This window comes from Muscardinus avellanarius (genome assembly GCF_963383645.1).
Source record: "Muscardinus avellanarius genome assembly, chromosome: 9".
In the NCBI taxonomy this organism is placed as follows: domain Eukaryota; kingdom Metazoa; phylum Chordata; class Mammalia; order Rodentia; family Gliridae; genus Muscardinus; species Muscardinus avellanarius.
The window spans coordinates 56,422,098-56,437,556 of NC_137795.1; the positions used below are offsets into that span (position 1 = coordinate 56,422,098).

Genomic DNA, 15,459 nt, shown 5'->3' on the forward strand with positions numbered 1-15,459 from the left:
AGATAATACCTCCAATCTTCAGTCAAGTATACTGAACGTTATTGTAGGCATTCCAAAATTTGGGGATTCTTACCACTGCCATATAATCTAACAAAAACTTCTAAATACAAGTGTTTCTTCACTTGGGCAAAGTGTAGATATTAGTTGACATAAAATTGCACATTTACAAATAAGTGTTTCTAATATATTCACATGTAAATAACCAATTTGGAGAAATTTTACAAAGAATAAGATTTTTAGCAAAAATGTCATTGCTAATTTATGTATGGGAATAAAAAGTATAATAAAAGAAATCTTAGATCATTTTTGATAGAAGTGTATATGTAAGTTGTTAAATAAGAAACCAATAAAATATATGAGGATAATTTCTTAGATTTCAAAGAATTATATTCTATAGCCTGTCTTGTGAAAGTCTCAAAAGATTTATTATAAGTTATATACATTTTTCACATAAATGAATGGATTTTCTCTTCATTTTAATCATCAATATAATTTCTGGGTATTAAAAAGGCTTAAAATGCATGGGAATAACATGTTTGGCTGCCAGTTTTATTACCTACATAATGATGTCATCAAGAAAGAGCAAATAAAGATGTATTAATTAAACATATATATAAAATACTGATTTATTATTGACAATGCTTTTAAGTGTTTCCATAAACTTTCTGAAAATCTTTTTCCTAAGTCTTATAAGCCAATTTTTGAATTTTAATGAGATCCAAACCATACTTTTAGCAGCAAGCTTACAGAGAATAGCTAAGTAGAAGTTTATTAATTTAGTTCAAGTTTTGCATCAGCCAGAAAAATTATTCATCTAATTTTAGCTTACAGTAATAGCCAAACAGGTAGACAATATAAATTAGAGATTAGAAAGGCCAAACAAAAATTGTAAATTTTCCCTCTGTTGGTAAACCATGGTAGTTGAACATGTCAATTCAAAGACAAATACCAGAGTCATATTTAAGTGTTATATATTTTTAAATAAATTATAAACATATCTGTTCTTCATAAAGACAATGAATTGCTAACTCTCTAGTAAAATCATTACTGATACAGAGTTATGCTTTATTCTATTAATTACACTTGGGTAATATACAATGAGAAAATATAAATTTTATATACAGATCGTGACTAAATAAAAACTAACTGAATTCTTTTTTCTTCATCAATGATCTAAATGTCCTAGATAAAATTGGTTCATGGCTCAAATCATTTGGGTCATTTTCTACACTTCATTTTATTCATTAGTTCCTTGTTTATTACTCAAGTCCAACTTCCTTAGCCATGCTTTCAACCCCTCTATGATCTATAGTATTCATCTCAATAAGTATCAGATCTTGTTGGATCTTATTGCAAAACTTGAACTGAACTAAATACTTTTTCTAACGTGTAAAAAAAAACTTCTTACCCAAAGTGTGGTCTGTGAATCGCATGCCACATCTCATTCATTAGCATATTTGCTATGAAGGAAATAAAGTTGGAGTTCAGAGCTCCTCTGGCACAGGTCCCTTTTGTAGCCATAGGAAAGAAATCTAGTTTTGTGTTCCAATGGTCAAATGTTATCTTTAAAAGTCATAATATTTTAATAAGAATTGGTTCTGGAACTGTCTCCTTCTGCCCTGACTTCCTTCATCCCATTTCTACTCAAGGTAGGGGCAGTTAAGTGGTCCAAAACATTTAAGATATTGCATGCTTCTGTTAAAGAGGGCTCCCCACATTGTTTAAGATGATGACTCCACAAAATTGGCATTTTACTTCTGATTTCTAGCCATGGCTACAATTGTTTCCAGCCAAATTGAGATAATGGTTGTTTTATTACATTGTTTTCTGTAGTAATTATTGAACCCAGGGGCCTTCTGCCATTAAATTACATCTCAAACTTTTCCATTTTTCATTTTGAGAAAGGGTCTCAGTAAATTACCCACACTAGTCTGGACCTTGCTATCCTGTCTCAGCCTTCCCAGTAGCTGGAATTACAGTTGTGTACCACCAAGCCTGGCAAAATAATGGTTCGGAATAAAATCTATCTATTTGCTTTTAAATAGATGAATCCCATAATTTACTAAGATTCAAATAAAAAATTATATTCTGTTTGAAATATACTCCTGTGCTCAGGTTACAATAAACAAGTTCTTAGAAAAACCTTTACAATATTCCATTTATAAATTTGATCTAATATGTAATATTATATTCTCCAAAAAAATAACTTAGAGTAATTAATCTTTTCATCCTTAATACCACTGTAGAGTAACTGACACATTAGATATTCAATAACATTTGCTTAAAAAGCTGACATAAAAATACTTTCATAGGTTTGATTTTTCTAATAAACTCAGGTAACATGAAAAATCTTTTCCTGATTAGTCTCCAGATGAGAGTGGTATCAGCTTATACCTTTGAGCCTTGTGATATCTTTAGCAGAAGAAAAAAACTATTTATATTAGACTACTGACCAACAGGAACTCTGAGATAATAAATTATCTCATAGCTAACTTGGTGGCAATTCATTACATAGCAATTGAAAAATAATGCATTTTATTTCACAGTCAGCCCAGTGTGACACATAGATAGACAAGAATGCTGTACTGGAAATTAATAGGTTTCAGTAAGGAGAAAATGGTGGAGCCAGGTACAGTGGTGCATGCCTATAATACTAGTATTTGGGAGGCTGAGACAGGAAGATAATGGGTTCGAGGCCAGCCTCAGAAATGTAGTGAGACCCTGTTTCCAAATAAAAAGAACTGATGTATAACTTAAGAGGTGGAATGCCTTTGAGTTTAATCTCCAATGCCAAAAAAGAAAAAAAAAATTGATCATATGAGAAAAGTATTATAGCAACCAAATAAGATAAATATTGATAAATACTGAATATATTATTACAACTTACACTAAAGGTGTCATTAGCAACTATTGATAGGCAAATCACCCAGGAATTAGAAAGTACGCTTAAATTTGCATACAAGGAATTACTGGGGATATCTCCAGGGAAAAAATGCCTGTGATCGGTAAGGGAATAAAAACTGAATGAAGGAAATAGAATAGTTGAATTGCAATATGCCTGCAACAGATGCCTCAGATCATACTTGAGAGAATTCTGACAATGGGATGGCCTTTCATAGTGGCTCAGCTTGAAGCAAAGGGGCTTCCTCCTTATACAAGAACTTCTGTCAATAGGGTCTAAAAGGTTAGATTCCTGTGCAAAGAAGACGTAACCTTGGGGTCAAATGGCTTGTGGCTCTCTTCAGCCGAAGTTCAACCTTTTTAGTTGAGAGGAATTTACCTAAGGGTCATATTTAGCTCATAGTCTCAGAAGCCAGGGAGGCGAGTGCCTGAAAGTGATGGGGAAATGTGGGTGATGCATAAGAACATCTTACCAAGCTGTTCTTTTGCAAGCTGTAACAACACATCAGCATTGCTTAAGAATTTTTTAGGACAAAGATTCTTGATTCAGAGTAAGATTTAGGGTCTGAAAATCTTATTCTTTTACAAAGTCTTACATGATATTGATACTGCTATTTCATGAAAGACACATTTAGAAACCATGTACCATACTAATAATTATAAGAATTAGTGGAATAGTGAAATCAATCAGATGTTATAGCTGAAAAGGTTGAAGAATAAATGAGAAGTGAAGGAGAAAAAATAATAAAAATATATAGATAGACAATAAATAAAAATTTTTAGGAAGCTTGACATAGAATAAACAGAAAAGATAGAAGAATAAAAACTTGGAAACAAATCTTTATGTAGTTCAGTTTAACACTGAAAAGGACTGAACATTTATTGTAATGAAGACTTCTTACATTGATATTTGCCAAAAGGAAGTCTTTGGTCCTCACTGCAAACACAAATTCCTTGTTACCTCAATCTCATTCAGTAAATAACACCACTCAGTACTCAGTGAAAAGTACTGGTCATCTTTGACTAGTCATTTTCCATCCACTCCATAGTTATCCTAGCTACGAATTTCTCAGAATTGATCTCAAAACAAACAACTTCTCTCCATCTCTCCTGCTACTCCTGCTACCACCATTGAGAAACCATCACCAATACTTTTTTTTTTCTTCCCGTGGTACTGGAGATGGAACCCAGGGGCATTCTACCTCCAAGCGACACCCCCCTGCCCTATTTTTTATTCTTTATTGTGAAACAGGGTCTCACTAAGTTGCAAAGGCCTCACTAAGTAGCTGAGGCTGTCTGTGAACCATGATCCTCCTGTCTCAGCCTCCCAAATGCTGGGATTACAAGAGTGCACCTCTAAACACAGCTCACCCACTTTAAAAAAATTTTTATATACAGAATGGTACTGGGGGTAGAGCCCAGGGGCATTCTACCTCTGAGCTACACCCCAGCCCTATTTTTTATTTTTTGTTTTGAAACAAGGTCTCACTCATTTGCAGAGGGCCTCAGTAAGTAGCTGAGGCTGGCTGCAAACTACGATCCTCTGTCTCAGCCTCCCAAGTACTGAGATTACAAGTGTGTGCCACCATGCCCAGCTCACCACTATTTCTTGCCCTAGATGCGTGCAATTGATTCCTTAGCTTCAACTCTTGCAGTTACAACTCATTATCCTACTACAATCAAATAGATCTTGTAAAAATATAAATCAAACTGTTCCTTTTCTTTTTTTCTTTTTCTTTTTTTTTTTTTTTTGGTGGTACTGGGGTTCCTGGAAGCCCTTCTACCTCCGGGCTACACTCCCAGACCTATTTTATATTTTTGAAACAGGGTCTCTTATGCCAGCGCTGCTGGCTTTGAACCTGCGCGATCCTCCTGTCTCTGCCTCCCAAGCGCGGGGATTACAAGCGTGCGCCACCACGCCTGGCTGAAAGATTCTAATTTAAATGAGTATCATTGAGGAGGTTGGAGGGCTCAAGAAAGGAAATTTTTAATAAAAGAACAATTGTTATATGAAGCAGAACAGTAAACCAACTAGAATGAATGGAAGGTTTGCTGCATGACTTTGATAGTCTAAGTAAGGTTACAGTGAATAAAACTTTAAGGGTACCAATATTAAGTGTTGTGAATTTTTTCTTATAAATTCACGATAAAAATCCAGATTGGACTATTGTTTATATTGCTTCATAACTGAGATTTTACAAGAAATTTAAAGAAAAGTAAAGAAGTAGGAAAAGTGTCATCAGCAGTAAAAGTGAAAAAAGAAAGTGTTGTGTTGACTTTCAGATTGGATTAGGGAGCCAAGAGTAGGTAATAGAATGGAAATTCTGTTATGAGTAAGATATTGAAGCAGTCCTAGATAGACCATTATGAGAACTAAATATGCTGCGTTTTGTATTACAGGAGAACTTACTGCTGATAACCTGATATTTAGAGATAATATCTATCTGCTAACTTTGAACAGAAATAATTAAACTATGGAAGCTTGACAAGTAGTAACAACTGGTGGGCTTCCAAATAAAATATATGCTAAGCAAGACAATTTTGATTGGAGCTGTAGTTCAGTGGTACAGCACATGCCTAGCATGTGTGAGACTCTGGATTCAATCCTAAAACTGCAAAAAGAAGAAAAAAGAAAAAAATATTTTTGGCTTTTTTGTTAACTTTTAGGCTTAATTAATTCTCTTAGGCCAGAAGATAAATCATGCATCCAGTGGGTGGAAAAAGACATATAAGAGGAAAGAGAATGTGAGGAACACTGACCAGGGTTTAAAGGGGCACTTAGAGAACAGCCCAGTGACCTGTGTCTGGCACTATATCTGCTCACATGGAACATTCCTAGGACCTAAAGCTGAGAGGAGTGATCCAAGATGGTGAGATTTAGTGTCAATATTATTATTTTTTTCTGGTGGCACTTGGGGTGGAACCCAGCTTTCTACCTCTGGGCTATACTCCCCGACCTATTCTATATTTTATTTGGAAACAGGGTCTCACTAAGTTACTGAGAGCCTCACTAAGTAGCTGAGGCTGGCTCTGAACCTGTGTGATCCTCCTGTCTTAGCCTCCCAAGCGGGGGGATTACAAGCATGCGCCACCACGCCCGGCTTCAATATTATTTTAATTGAAAAATCACATTGTATATATTTAAGGGCTATGATGTGATGTTTTGATATATGCTTATTATGTAAACTGTTTAAATCAAGTTAACAAACCCTACTTACTCAACATTTTTTTTTTGTGGTAAGACATTTGAAGTTTACTCTCAGCAATTTTGAAATATATATTGTTATTAACTGTGGTTACCCTGCTCTGCAATAGATCTCAAAAACTTATTTCTCCTGTGTCACTGAAACTTAGTATCCTTTGACCAACATTTCACCAAGATGATGGTGGTTTTAGATTTAGAAAGAGATCACAGTCTATGATAATGTGATTTTCTTATAAAAATGTGTCTTTTCAGAGACAGACATGTCCTGAAAAAAAATTCTTTTTCCCTACCTCATGATCATGAGGATTATTTCCAAAAGACTCGACCACCAGCACATCTGCCCTCTTGTTGGCTTTTAGATCAGTAGACCAGAATGTAATAAATCCTTCAAGACTGGAGTATGCTAGGTTAATCTATGGCAATGCAGTGTGTCACCATAGCATATAAGTTTACTAACATATTATAGGCTTCTTCTGAGGTTAAAGAAAATGGGATTCCTTCAAGTCATCATCCAGAGGAAGATTTATTCCTGTGGCAGAGGAACTTATGTGAATGTACTTTTCTTAGCCATAATCATGAGCGCTCAACTTTATTTTTAATTATGCTTTCATGTTTTTCAACTTTGAAGGGTTCAAATGATGATGGATCAGTTAATATAACTTTTTATCTTTTATTACACATTTGGAAAAAAAATAACTTCCAGAGTAACTTCTTCAAAAGCAGAACATTTTATTTCAAAGACTGAGAATAAATAATATAAGTCAGTGACCCTTGTTTTAAAAGTATGTGGTAATGATAAATTTGGATATTGTTAATGAGCCCCATGTTACAGTCTAATAGTTTTAGTCAAAAATTTATTTTCCTTCCAGAGTTGGATTAGATACAGTCAATATATGTTAGACATTTTGATGATGTTGGTTATTAAAAACATAAAGTTGGTAATAAATTAACTACATAGTAATAAGATTTTTTTATGTTGGTAGCTCCATGTTTTGAGAATTTTCCTGTAGTATGTAAGAGGTCTGTTAAATTTTCACTATAGGCAATTCCATATGAATTCAATTTCAGTTAAATTTTAAATTAATGTTCTTTATTTTTAGAGTTTCATGATTGTCTTAAAAATGGCTTCATTGGAGCCATGAAAAGGAAATGCTTATGAATTTTTCCAAAGCTACATGCGTAAAATATTACTTTTTCTCTATTAATTAGACATCATACAGGATTTCAAGTTACTAATACTTTAGTATTCACTGAAAATAAGACTTTTTAACAAAAATCTGATCAGCAAGTTCAAAATTCAAGAAAGAAAAATAAAAAGACCATACAACTCTTCAATGTCAGAGGCCATTTCCCAAGGAAATTCTCAGGATATTGTGAGGTGCTTCTTCAGGAATACTTGTTACCTTGATTCTGTGATGCCAGTTAATAGCTCTTGTTTCCTATTCCTTTTTTTAAAAATTTTGAGCCGGGCCTGGTGGCACATGCTTGTAATCCCTGAGCTTGGGAGGCGGAGACAGGGGGATCGGGCAGGTTTGAAGCCAGAAGCGCTGGTTTAAGAGGCCCTGTTTCCAAATAAAAAAGTATAAAAATAGGTGTGGGAGCGTATCCCGGAGGTAGAAGGGTTTCCAGGAACCTCAGTACCACCAAAAAAATAAATGAAATAAAAATAAAATTTTGAGATACATGTAAATATAAAAACACTTGTATAATGTTTAAATAACAATAATGAAACATACTCAACCATATTTCCATCAAAGAATTTTTGAAATAGAACAAAAGCAACAGATTAAAGTCTTACATGTTCTTTCCAAAATGTACATTTCACTCTCTCAGCCTCTGTACTAACGTTGCACTCATCATTCTTATCTTTTTCATTATACAAAATAGTGTTAGAAATATTTACTGTGACTACATTCTGTCATAGAAGGCATGCAACATATGTTACATAAATTATATGTATTTTATAAGCGATACATACATGTAACTCATGTGTATACAAATTACAATTACCTGTAAGTATTAAAATTACATCTAAAGAAAAAATAAACTCAGAAATATTTAGCAAATTAATCTAGTTTTATCTAATTTTAAAGACTTGAGTCCAGCTCTCCTGACACTAATCCTAGAGCTCTTTCAAAGGAACTGTATGATATATTTAGAATTATCTTTGGCAAATAAATACTTGATAAAATATCACTATAAATTCATTTATGTTCTTAAATCCAGGCAAAATATTTTGTTTATCCAGATTATGAGTAATTCTTAATGTACATCTGGATTTTGGCTCCTCTTCACCTAAGTCCAAAGATCCCCCAAAATTCTTGACCTTCAAGTTGGGAACATAACTTTAATCTAATCATTTCAGTTTTGAGTTCCTCTGGCATTACAATAAAGTAATTAATTTTATATATTTATTAAAGTAATGAATCTTTTGAAGACAGTCTTTTTCATAATCAAGCCAAACTGAGATGTCAAATTCTACCTCATATTGGAGAGGTCTCTTTCCAAAATCCCATATGCATGCATAAATCATAAAATCCTACATCTAATTAAGAAAACAGACTATGATTAGATTTCTGCTTCATATTCACAGACGGTCTTTCATTCTGCGCAGGGAAAGACAATAGTAGGTCATTTTATTTGGGAACACTTTCTATTATTGAGCATTCTTTTATACCAAGTAGTCATAGAATGGGAAGAAAATATGGATATTCGAAACATTAATTTCATAGTAACCTAATTCTAGTAAGCAAAGAATATCCATATAGAAAAACTAATCTATAAATAAACAAGTAATATATAGTGAACTTGCCAGGTATGGTGACACATGCTTATAATATCAATACTTGGCTGATATAGAAGGATCACGGGTTCATGGCCAGCCTCAGATGCTTATGAGGCCCTCCACAATTTAGTGGGACCCTGTTTCAAAATAAAGAATAAAAAATAGCGCGATCCTCCTGTCTCCGTCTCTCAAGCGCAGGGATTACAAGCAAGCCTGCGCCACCATGGCTGGCATCATCATTATAGGTAACATGAATGAAATACTTATGTAAATATGACCCTAATGCTTTAATGCTTGAGATTTATTCATATATTTCATCTTTGAAAAATTTGAAATAGCTACTATATCCATTCTTAGTTCTAAAAAAATCCCCAAACATATGGTAATTAAATATATAAGTAGTTAATACTTCAACCACATTTGTGCACAAGTCCTGTAAGACTAAAGGATAATAAGTATTTTCTGCAATGACCAGTCCATTGTATATATTAAACAGACCATTCAAGAGGTGAAGTATGACTTGAGTTTACTTATCCTAGATTTCAAAGTGTTATAATAAAATACTTTCTAGGTCTTGATAGTTCACATATTCTTTCTTTTGTAGTAATTTTATTAAACTAATTTATTTTGGAAGATAATCCCATGGAAGAAAATCATTATTTTTTGCCGGGTGTGGTGTCACACTCTTGTAATTCCCGCCCTTGGGAGGCTGAGACAGGATGATTGCATGGGTTCAAAGCCAGCCTCCGCTACTTAGTGAGGCTTTTGGAAACTTAGCAAGACCCTGTTTCCAAATAAAATATTAAAAAAAAAGGTCTGGGAGTATAGCCCGGAGGTAGAAAGCCTCTGGGTTCCACCCCTAGTACCACCAAAAAAAAAAAAAATCATTATTTTATATTTTTATTCAAACTTTTGACTTCTTGAACAGCATCAGGGATGAACACTACATTTAATGTGTAATTGTTTACCAGCAACTAGATTTCTGTGTACTTAAAAATCGTAAAAATTTCATTAACACATCAAAATATAGAATGTATATGTATCTGTGTGTAGGTATACTTATTATAAGCATAAGTATGCATTTTAATGTATTATTTCAAAATGAAATAGTTGGCTTTTTTCTTTTCCATCTCTCTTTTCAAAAGTTGGTTATTGTTACATTGAAAAAGCCACTAAAATAAACAAATGCATTTTAAAATAAAATGGAAACTATACTATTTTTGATGGTACTGATTGTGATACTTCTCAGTGTACAAAAAATAATGTTTTGAAATTAAGGCACAGCTAAAGAAGTAAAAATTTGTCATGGTTTGAGGTATTAAGACATTGACATTCACATCTATATTTGGTGGTTTATGAGATGCCAAAATATTTGTTCACTGTCAGGGAGATTCTTCAAGTGCTATATAAATTCTGGCTTAGTTTGTTGCTCTGTGAAAATTATAACTCTCCCAGATGGAAAAATCTGTTAAAGTATATATTTTCGCATCACTGTATATATTTTTCAACTACCAAATATTATAAAAATTTATGTTTCTTAAAGAAGGTCACCTAGGAGTGCTAAAGAAATAGCTAATTTATTCCACATATTAAGAATCTTTCAACAGATGGAATATTTTCAGTAGATAACACTTAAGTTATTATTTCTCAGATGATCAACACTTGATAGTAGGTGACTAGACATATCTATTTAAAACCTGAGACCTTATATCTAGATAAGGAAATATTCTGAAACTTTTATAAATTTCCTTTTCTATAATTTGTATTTATGATGCATAATTTAACATCTTTTCTGTGTGTGATACTGGAGATGGAACCCAGTGGCACTGTACCTCCGAGCTATATCCCCAGCCCTAGTTTTAGTCTTTTTTTTATGTATTTCTTTTTTGCGAGCCTGGGGTTGGAAACCAAGGCATTTGACTTTTGAGCTACACTCTCTGCCCTATTTTTTATTCTGAAACAGGGTTACAGAATAAACTTCACTAAGTTACAGAGGTCCTCACTAAGTAGCTGAGGCTGTCCAGGAACCTCAATCCTCCTGTCTCGGCCTCCTGAATGCTGAAATTACAAGCATGCACCACCACGCCCAGTTTATGATGAATGACTTATATACACATGTAAATTATTGAGTGTCAGATGTCTTTATTTGTCATGTCTTTATTTGTACATTTATATGAGATTAATACCTACACATAATATTTTCCATAAGTCTCTTAAATGATAACCATGCTAAAGGTTAAATCTATTTTACTTAATAATCTATTAAAATATTTTTAGACGTTCTAAATTTAAGAAATAAAAGCAAAGGAAATTGGTACTTGAAAGAAACATCTCCAATCTCATGGCTTTTTTTTTTTGCAAGACTTTTCACAGTAGCCAAGAAATGCACACAAGCATCCATCTGATTATAAATGGGTAAAGAAAATGTGGCATATATACAATATAATACTACTGAGTCAGATAAAACAAAGAAGTCCTAAGTCCTATTATTTACAAAACCATGGATGGAATTGGAGATTATTGTTTTACATGTAATAAACTAGGCACAGAAAGAAAGTACCAAATGATACTACTCATATGTAGAAATCTAAAAAAGTTGACCTTCTTGTAAAAGTTGAGAGTAGAATGGTGGTTGTAAGATGCTGTGAAGACTAAAGGAAGGGAGAGATGTGAAAAGGTGCCCATTGGTTCTAAGTTACATAGAAAAGAGGAACCCTGGTGTGTTAATATACTGTAGGATAGCTATAGAAAACAATAATAGACCGTATATTTCAAAATTCTAGAGTAAAATATTTTAGATGCTTTCACCATAAAGAAATGATAAATGTTTGAAGATATAGATGTTTACCCTGACTTAAACATTGATCAATACATACATGTAACAAAATATCACATGGTACCCCATAAATATGTACAGTTTTTATGATTTAATGGGTAAATTAAAACAAAATTTATTTATTGTTATTATAATTATCAGCAGATAATAAATATGTGAATTAATGGGCTTTGTTGTGATATTTCTGTACATGCATATACCATGCCTTAATATATCCACCCTCACTATTATCCTCTTATCCTTTTCCATATCTTCTTCCCCAAAAGGTCTTCTTCTATTCTTATGTCATACTTTTAAACAATTTTTCTATAATTTACATATGAAAGAAAACATGTGATGCTTGTGTTTCTGTGTCTGGTTTATTTTACTTAGCACAATAATGTTTAGCTCCATCTATTTTGCTACAAATGACGTTTTGCTGCAAATTCCATTCATATTATGACTTTATTGTACTCCATTGTGTTTTTATACCTTATTTTCTTTATCCATTTTTGGGCATCTAGACTGATTTCATAATTTGGCTATTACAAATAGCGCCACAATATACATGAATATGCAGGTATATCTTTTGCACCCTAGCTTCATTTCATTCAGATAATAACCTAAGAGTGAATATAACTAGATCATACAGTGGTTCTGATTTTAGTGATGACCCTCCATACTGTTTATCATAGTGGCTTTATTAACTTACATTCCCACCAATAGTATATACAGATTTTCTTTCCACAGCATCCTAACCAGCATTTGTGCATTTTTACTTTTTTGATAATAGTTATTTAAATGAAAGGAGATGAGATCTCAATGTAGATTTAATTTGCACTTTTAAGATGGTTACAGATATTGAACATTTTTTCATATTTTTTACCATTTTTTCTTTTGTTTTGAGAAATATCTGTTCAGTTCATTTGTTCATACATTAATTATTGCCCTTTGGATGTACTTGTTCTTTTGTGTTAATTTTTTTTGAGTTCTTTTATATTCTAGATATTAATTGTCTGTCAAACATATAGCTGGCAGAGTTTTTCCCATTCTATAGACCATCTCTCCACTCTGTTTATTGTTTCTATTGTTGCAAAGAAGCTTTGTAATTTGATGTAATCTCATCTGTCATTTCTTTTTTATATGTACAAGCTTTAATAAATTATTGCTTTAAAGAAGAAATTCATCAATTATTTTACAGTAGGGAAAGAAACATGGACATTGCATGTTGTTATAAATAAAAATTCAGAATTGTTACGTCTCCAAGCAACTTTTCATGGCTTTAGAAATTAAAATTGAGTCATCATTCTATTAATTTCTGAATGCCCAAGCCATGTAAAATCTCCTTGTATTAAATATTTGAGGATGCAAATAATACAGGAAACAAATTCCTGGTGTATGTGTTTCAGTATTCCCAAACCTCCCTTCTAGACAGATTGTACTAAGACTTTTACAGATTCTTCTGCAAATCCCAAGCATTCTCTATGGGTCTCTGGCTTCTGTTGATAGTAGCCAGACTTGTCAAAGATCATCATAAAGACAGACTCCTCAGAATATGCCATGGCAGTCCTCACCACAGGGCCCAGGGCCTCATTACAGCCAAACCCCTTTACCTGTTTATCCACACCAACAGAACTACCAGCCTTCTAAATATTCTCCAAAACAAGAGAAGATCCCTCAGTCTTCTTACCATTCACCACCTCCTTCTCAGTGTCCATCACCCTTCGTCTCTCCACAGCACCAAATACAGCCTTTCCAGTTGGGCTACCTGAGCTCCCATGTGTTTATGCCACCTAGTCCTTCAACTATTCCACCCCATTTATATCAGCAAGGACCTCCTAGCTATCAGAATCAGGGAAGCCATTTGGTAGCCTATCTCCCATACACACCATCTAGCTTAGCAAAAGTTTCCATGAAGAAGATAGAAATTACAGTCAAACCTCCTCAAAGGCCTGAGACAGCAGTCCCTAGGAGTCCTGCACCCAGTAGTAATTAATCATCTCCACAGAATCAGCACTCACTATACACAGCCACCACGACACTTTGCAGTTCTCCCTCATTAGGAATATCTAGTCAACCCAAACCTCCATTTAGTGTTAATCCTGCATATGTCACATATACAGAGCCAACTGGACCTTCAAGCACTCCATTGCCATCTCCTCAGGTAATACCAAATCCGACCACAGTTTTTAAAATTACCATAGGCAGAGCAGTAACTAAAAATCTCTTAAATTTAATGGACCAAGAAGAGCATTCCAGAGCACCAGAACCAATTCAGCCCATTTCAGTGATACCAGGCCCTGGGGGAGAAAAGAAAAGCCATAAATATCAAGGAGTTCTAGTTCTCAATCAGATGACTATGCCTGTACACAAGCCTCATTGTTACATCAGCGAGCAAGGATGGAAAGGTTAGCAAAGCAATTGAAACTTTAAAAAGAGTAGCTAGAGCAGTTGAAGGCAGAAGTTAGCAGTATGGAGCATGATCTGATACAGAAATAGCTCAGAGAGTCAGCTGCACCACCGTGATCTCCACACCAGAGGAAATGACAAGATTGAGAAGCATGAACAGACAATCCCAGATAAATGCTGAAGAACACTGAAAGAAGTAGACCTCCTTCAACATAGAGGAAACTTTGATCCAAAAGCCATGAATAATATGTATGATAACACAGAACTTGGTCCAGTTGTACCACCAAGCCATTTATAAAAGATTCCTCTGACCCCTGCACAATTGAGAGAGAAGCCCAAAGAATTAGTGTGACCTCCAAAGTACAGGCAGATGTCCACGACACTCAGTCATTGGCTGCAAATGAACATCTGAGGCTGCAAGCAGAGTTCTAGGACACAACCTCCAGATGAAGACAATGAGGGGTTCCACTAAACAGCTGCACCATTCTTAACCACCAGCACTCAATCGCTGTGTGAGATGCTATGGTACACTTGAAGTCACAAGAGTTCCACCAGCTTAAAACTTTGAGCACCTGCCAGAAGCAGATGCACCAGATTTTTCATTTCCAATCGCCCGGTGAAGGAATGGTACCATAGCCACTGTGCTCACAAAAGGAAAAAAGAAAACGTGCCTAGGTCTTTCTTTTTTCCTTTCTTAACTCATTGCAGGGTGAAAAGTAAAAAGGGATACTTGAAACCGGGGAAGGATTCACTCCTGACAGAATGTACACAGAGAAATCAAGAGGTCTTCTGTGTAATTCCAATTGTTAAAGTTACTGCTGAGTAGCCCTTATTTTTTTAAAGTTGAACATTGAATCGGAGTATGAAATTCTACAGTTTATGCAAACAAACTGTGAATTCCAGAGAGAGTTTACCTGGTCATAGCTTTCTGGAAAAACCAAGGCTCCCTCTGCTTCTTTCTGCTTCCTTATGAAGGACAAGAAAAAGCATCCAGAATATGATTGAGTGAGGGCAAAGTAATAAGGATATTTGTAATTGTTGCTTTGTTCAGGGGTAATTTCAAACACACATATACAAACAAGACTAATTAAAATGTGATTTGTTGCAGTCAGGGACTAGGCATATGATGCCCATTGTTAAAATATATGATCAATTCTTACTATTATTTCCTGATGTAGTGGCGTTCCTATACAGGAAACCAGTACCTGGCCCAATGTCTTGCAATGTTTCCCCTGTGTTTTCTTCTACTGGTTTCAAAGCATTAGGTCTTACATTAAGGTCTTTGATCCATTTTGAGTTGATGTTTGTACAGGGTAAGCTATGATACCTTAAGGCCTCTGTGGC

General features: G+C 34.3%; 1 pseudogene across 1 annotated transcript in view; it reads left to right on the forward strand.

Annotated features, from left to right (window-relative positions):
- Window positions 1-14,675, forward strand: part of LOC308266792 (TGF-beta-activated kinase 1 and MAP3K7-binding protein 3-like) — a 50,081-nt pseudogene extending 35,406 nt beyond the window's left edge. The window contains exons 4-5 of the transcript in view: window positions 5,588-5,771; window positions 13,087-14,675. The product of the transcript in view is annotated as a TGF-beta-activated kinase 1 and MAP3K7-binding protein 3-like (transcript). The remainder of the gene's footprint in view (window positions 1-5,587; window positions 5,772-13,086) is intronic.
- Window positions 14,676-15,459: the final 784 nt, after the last annotated feature.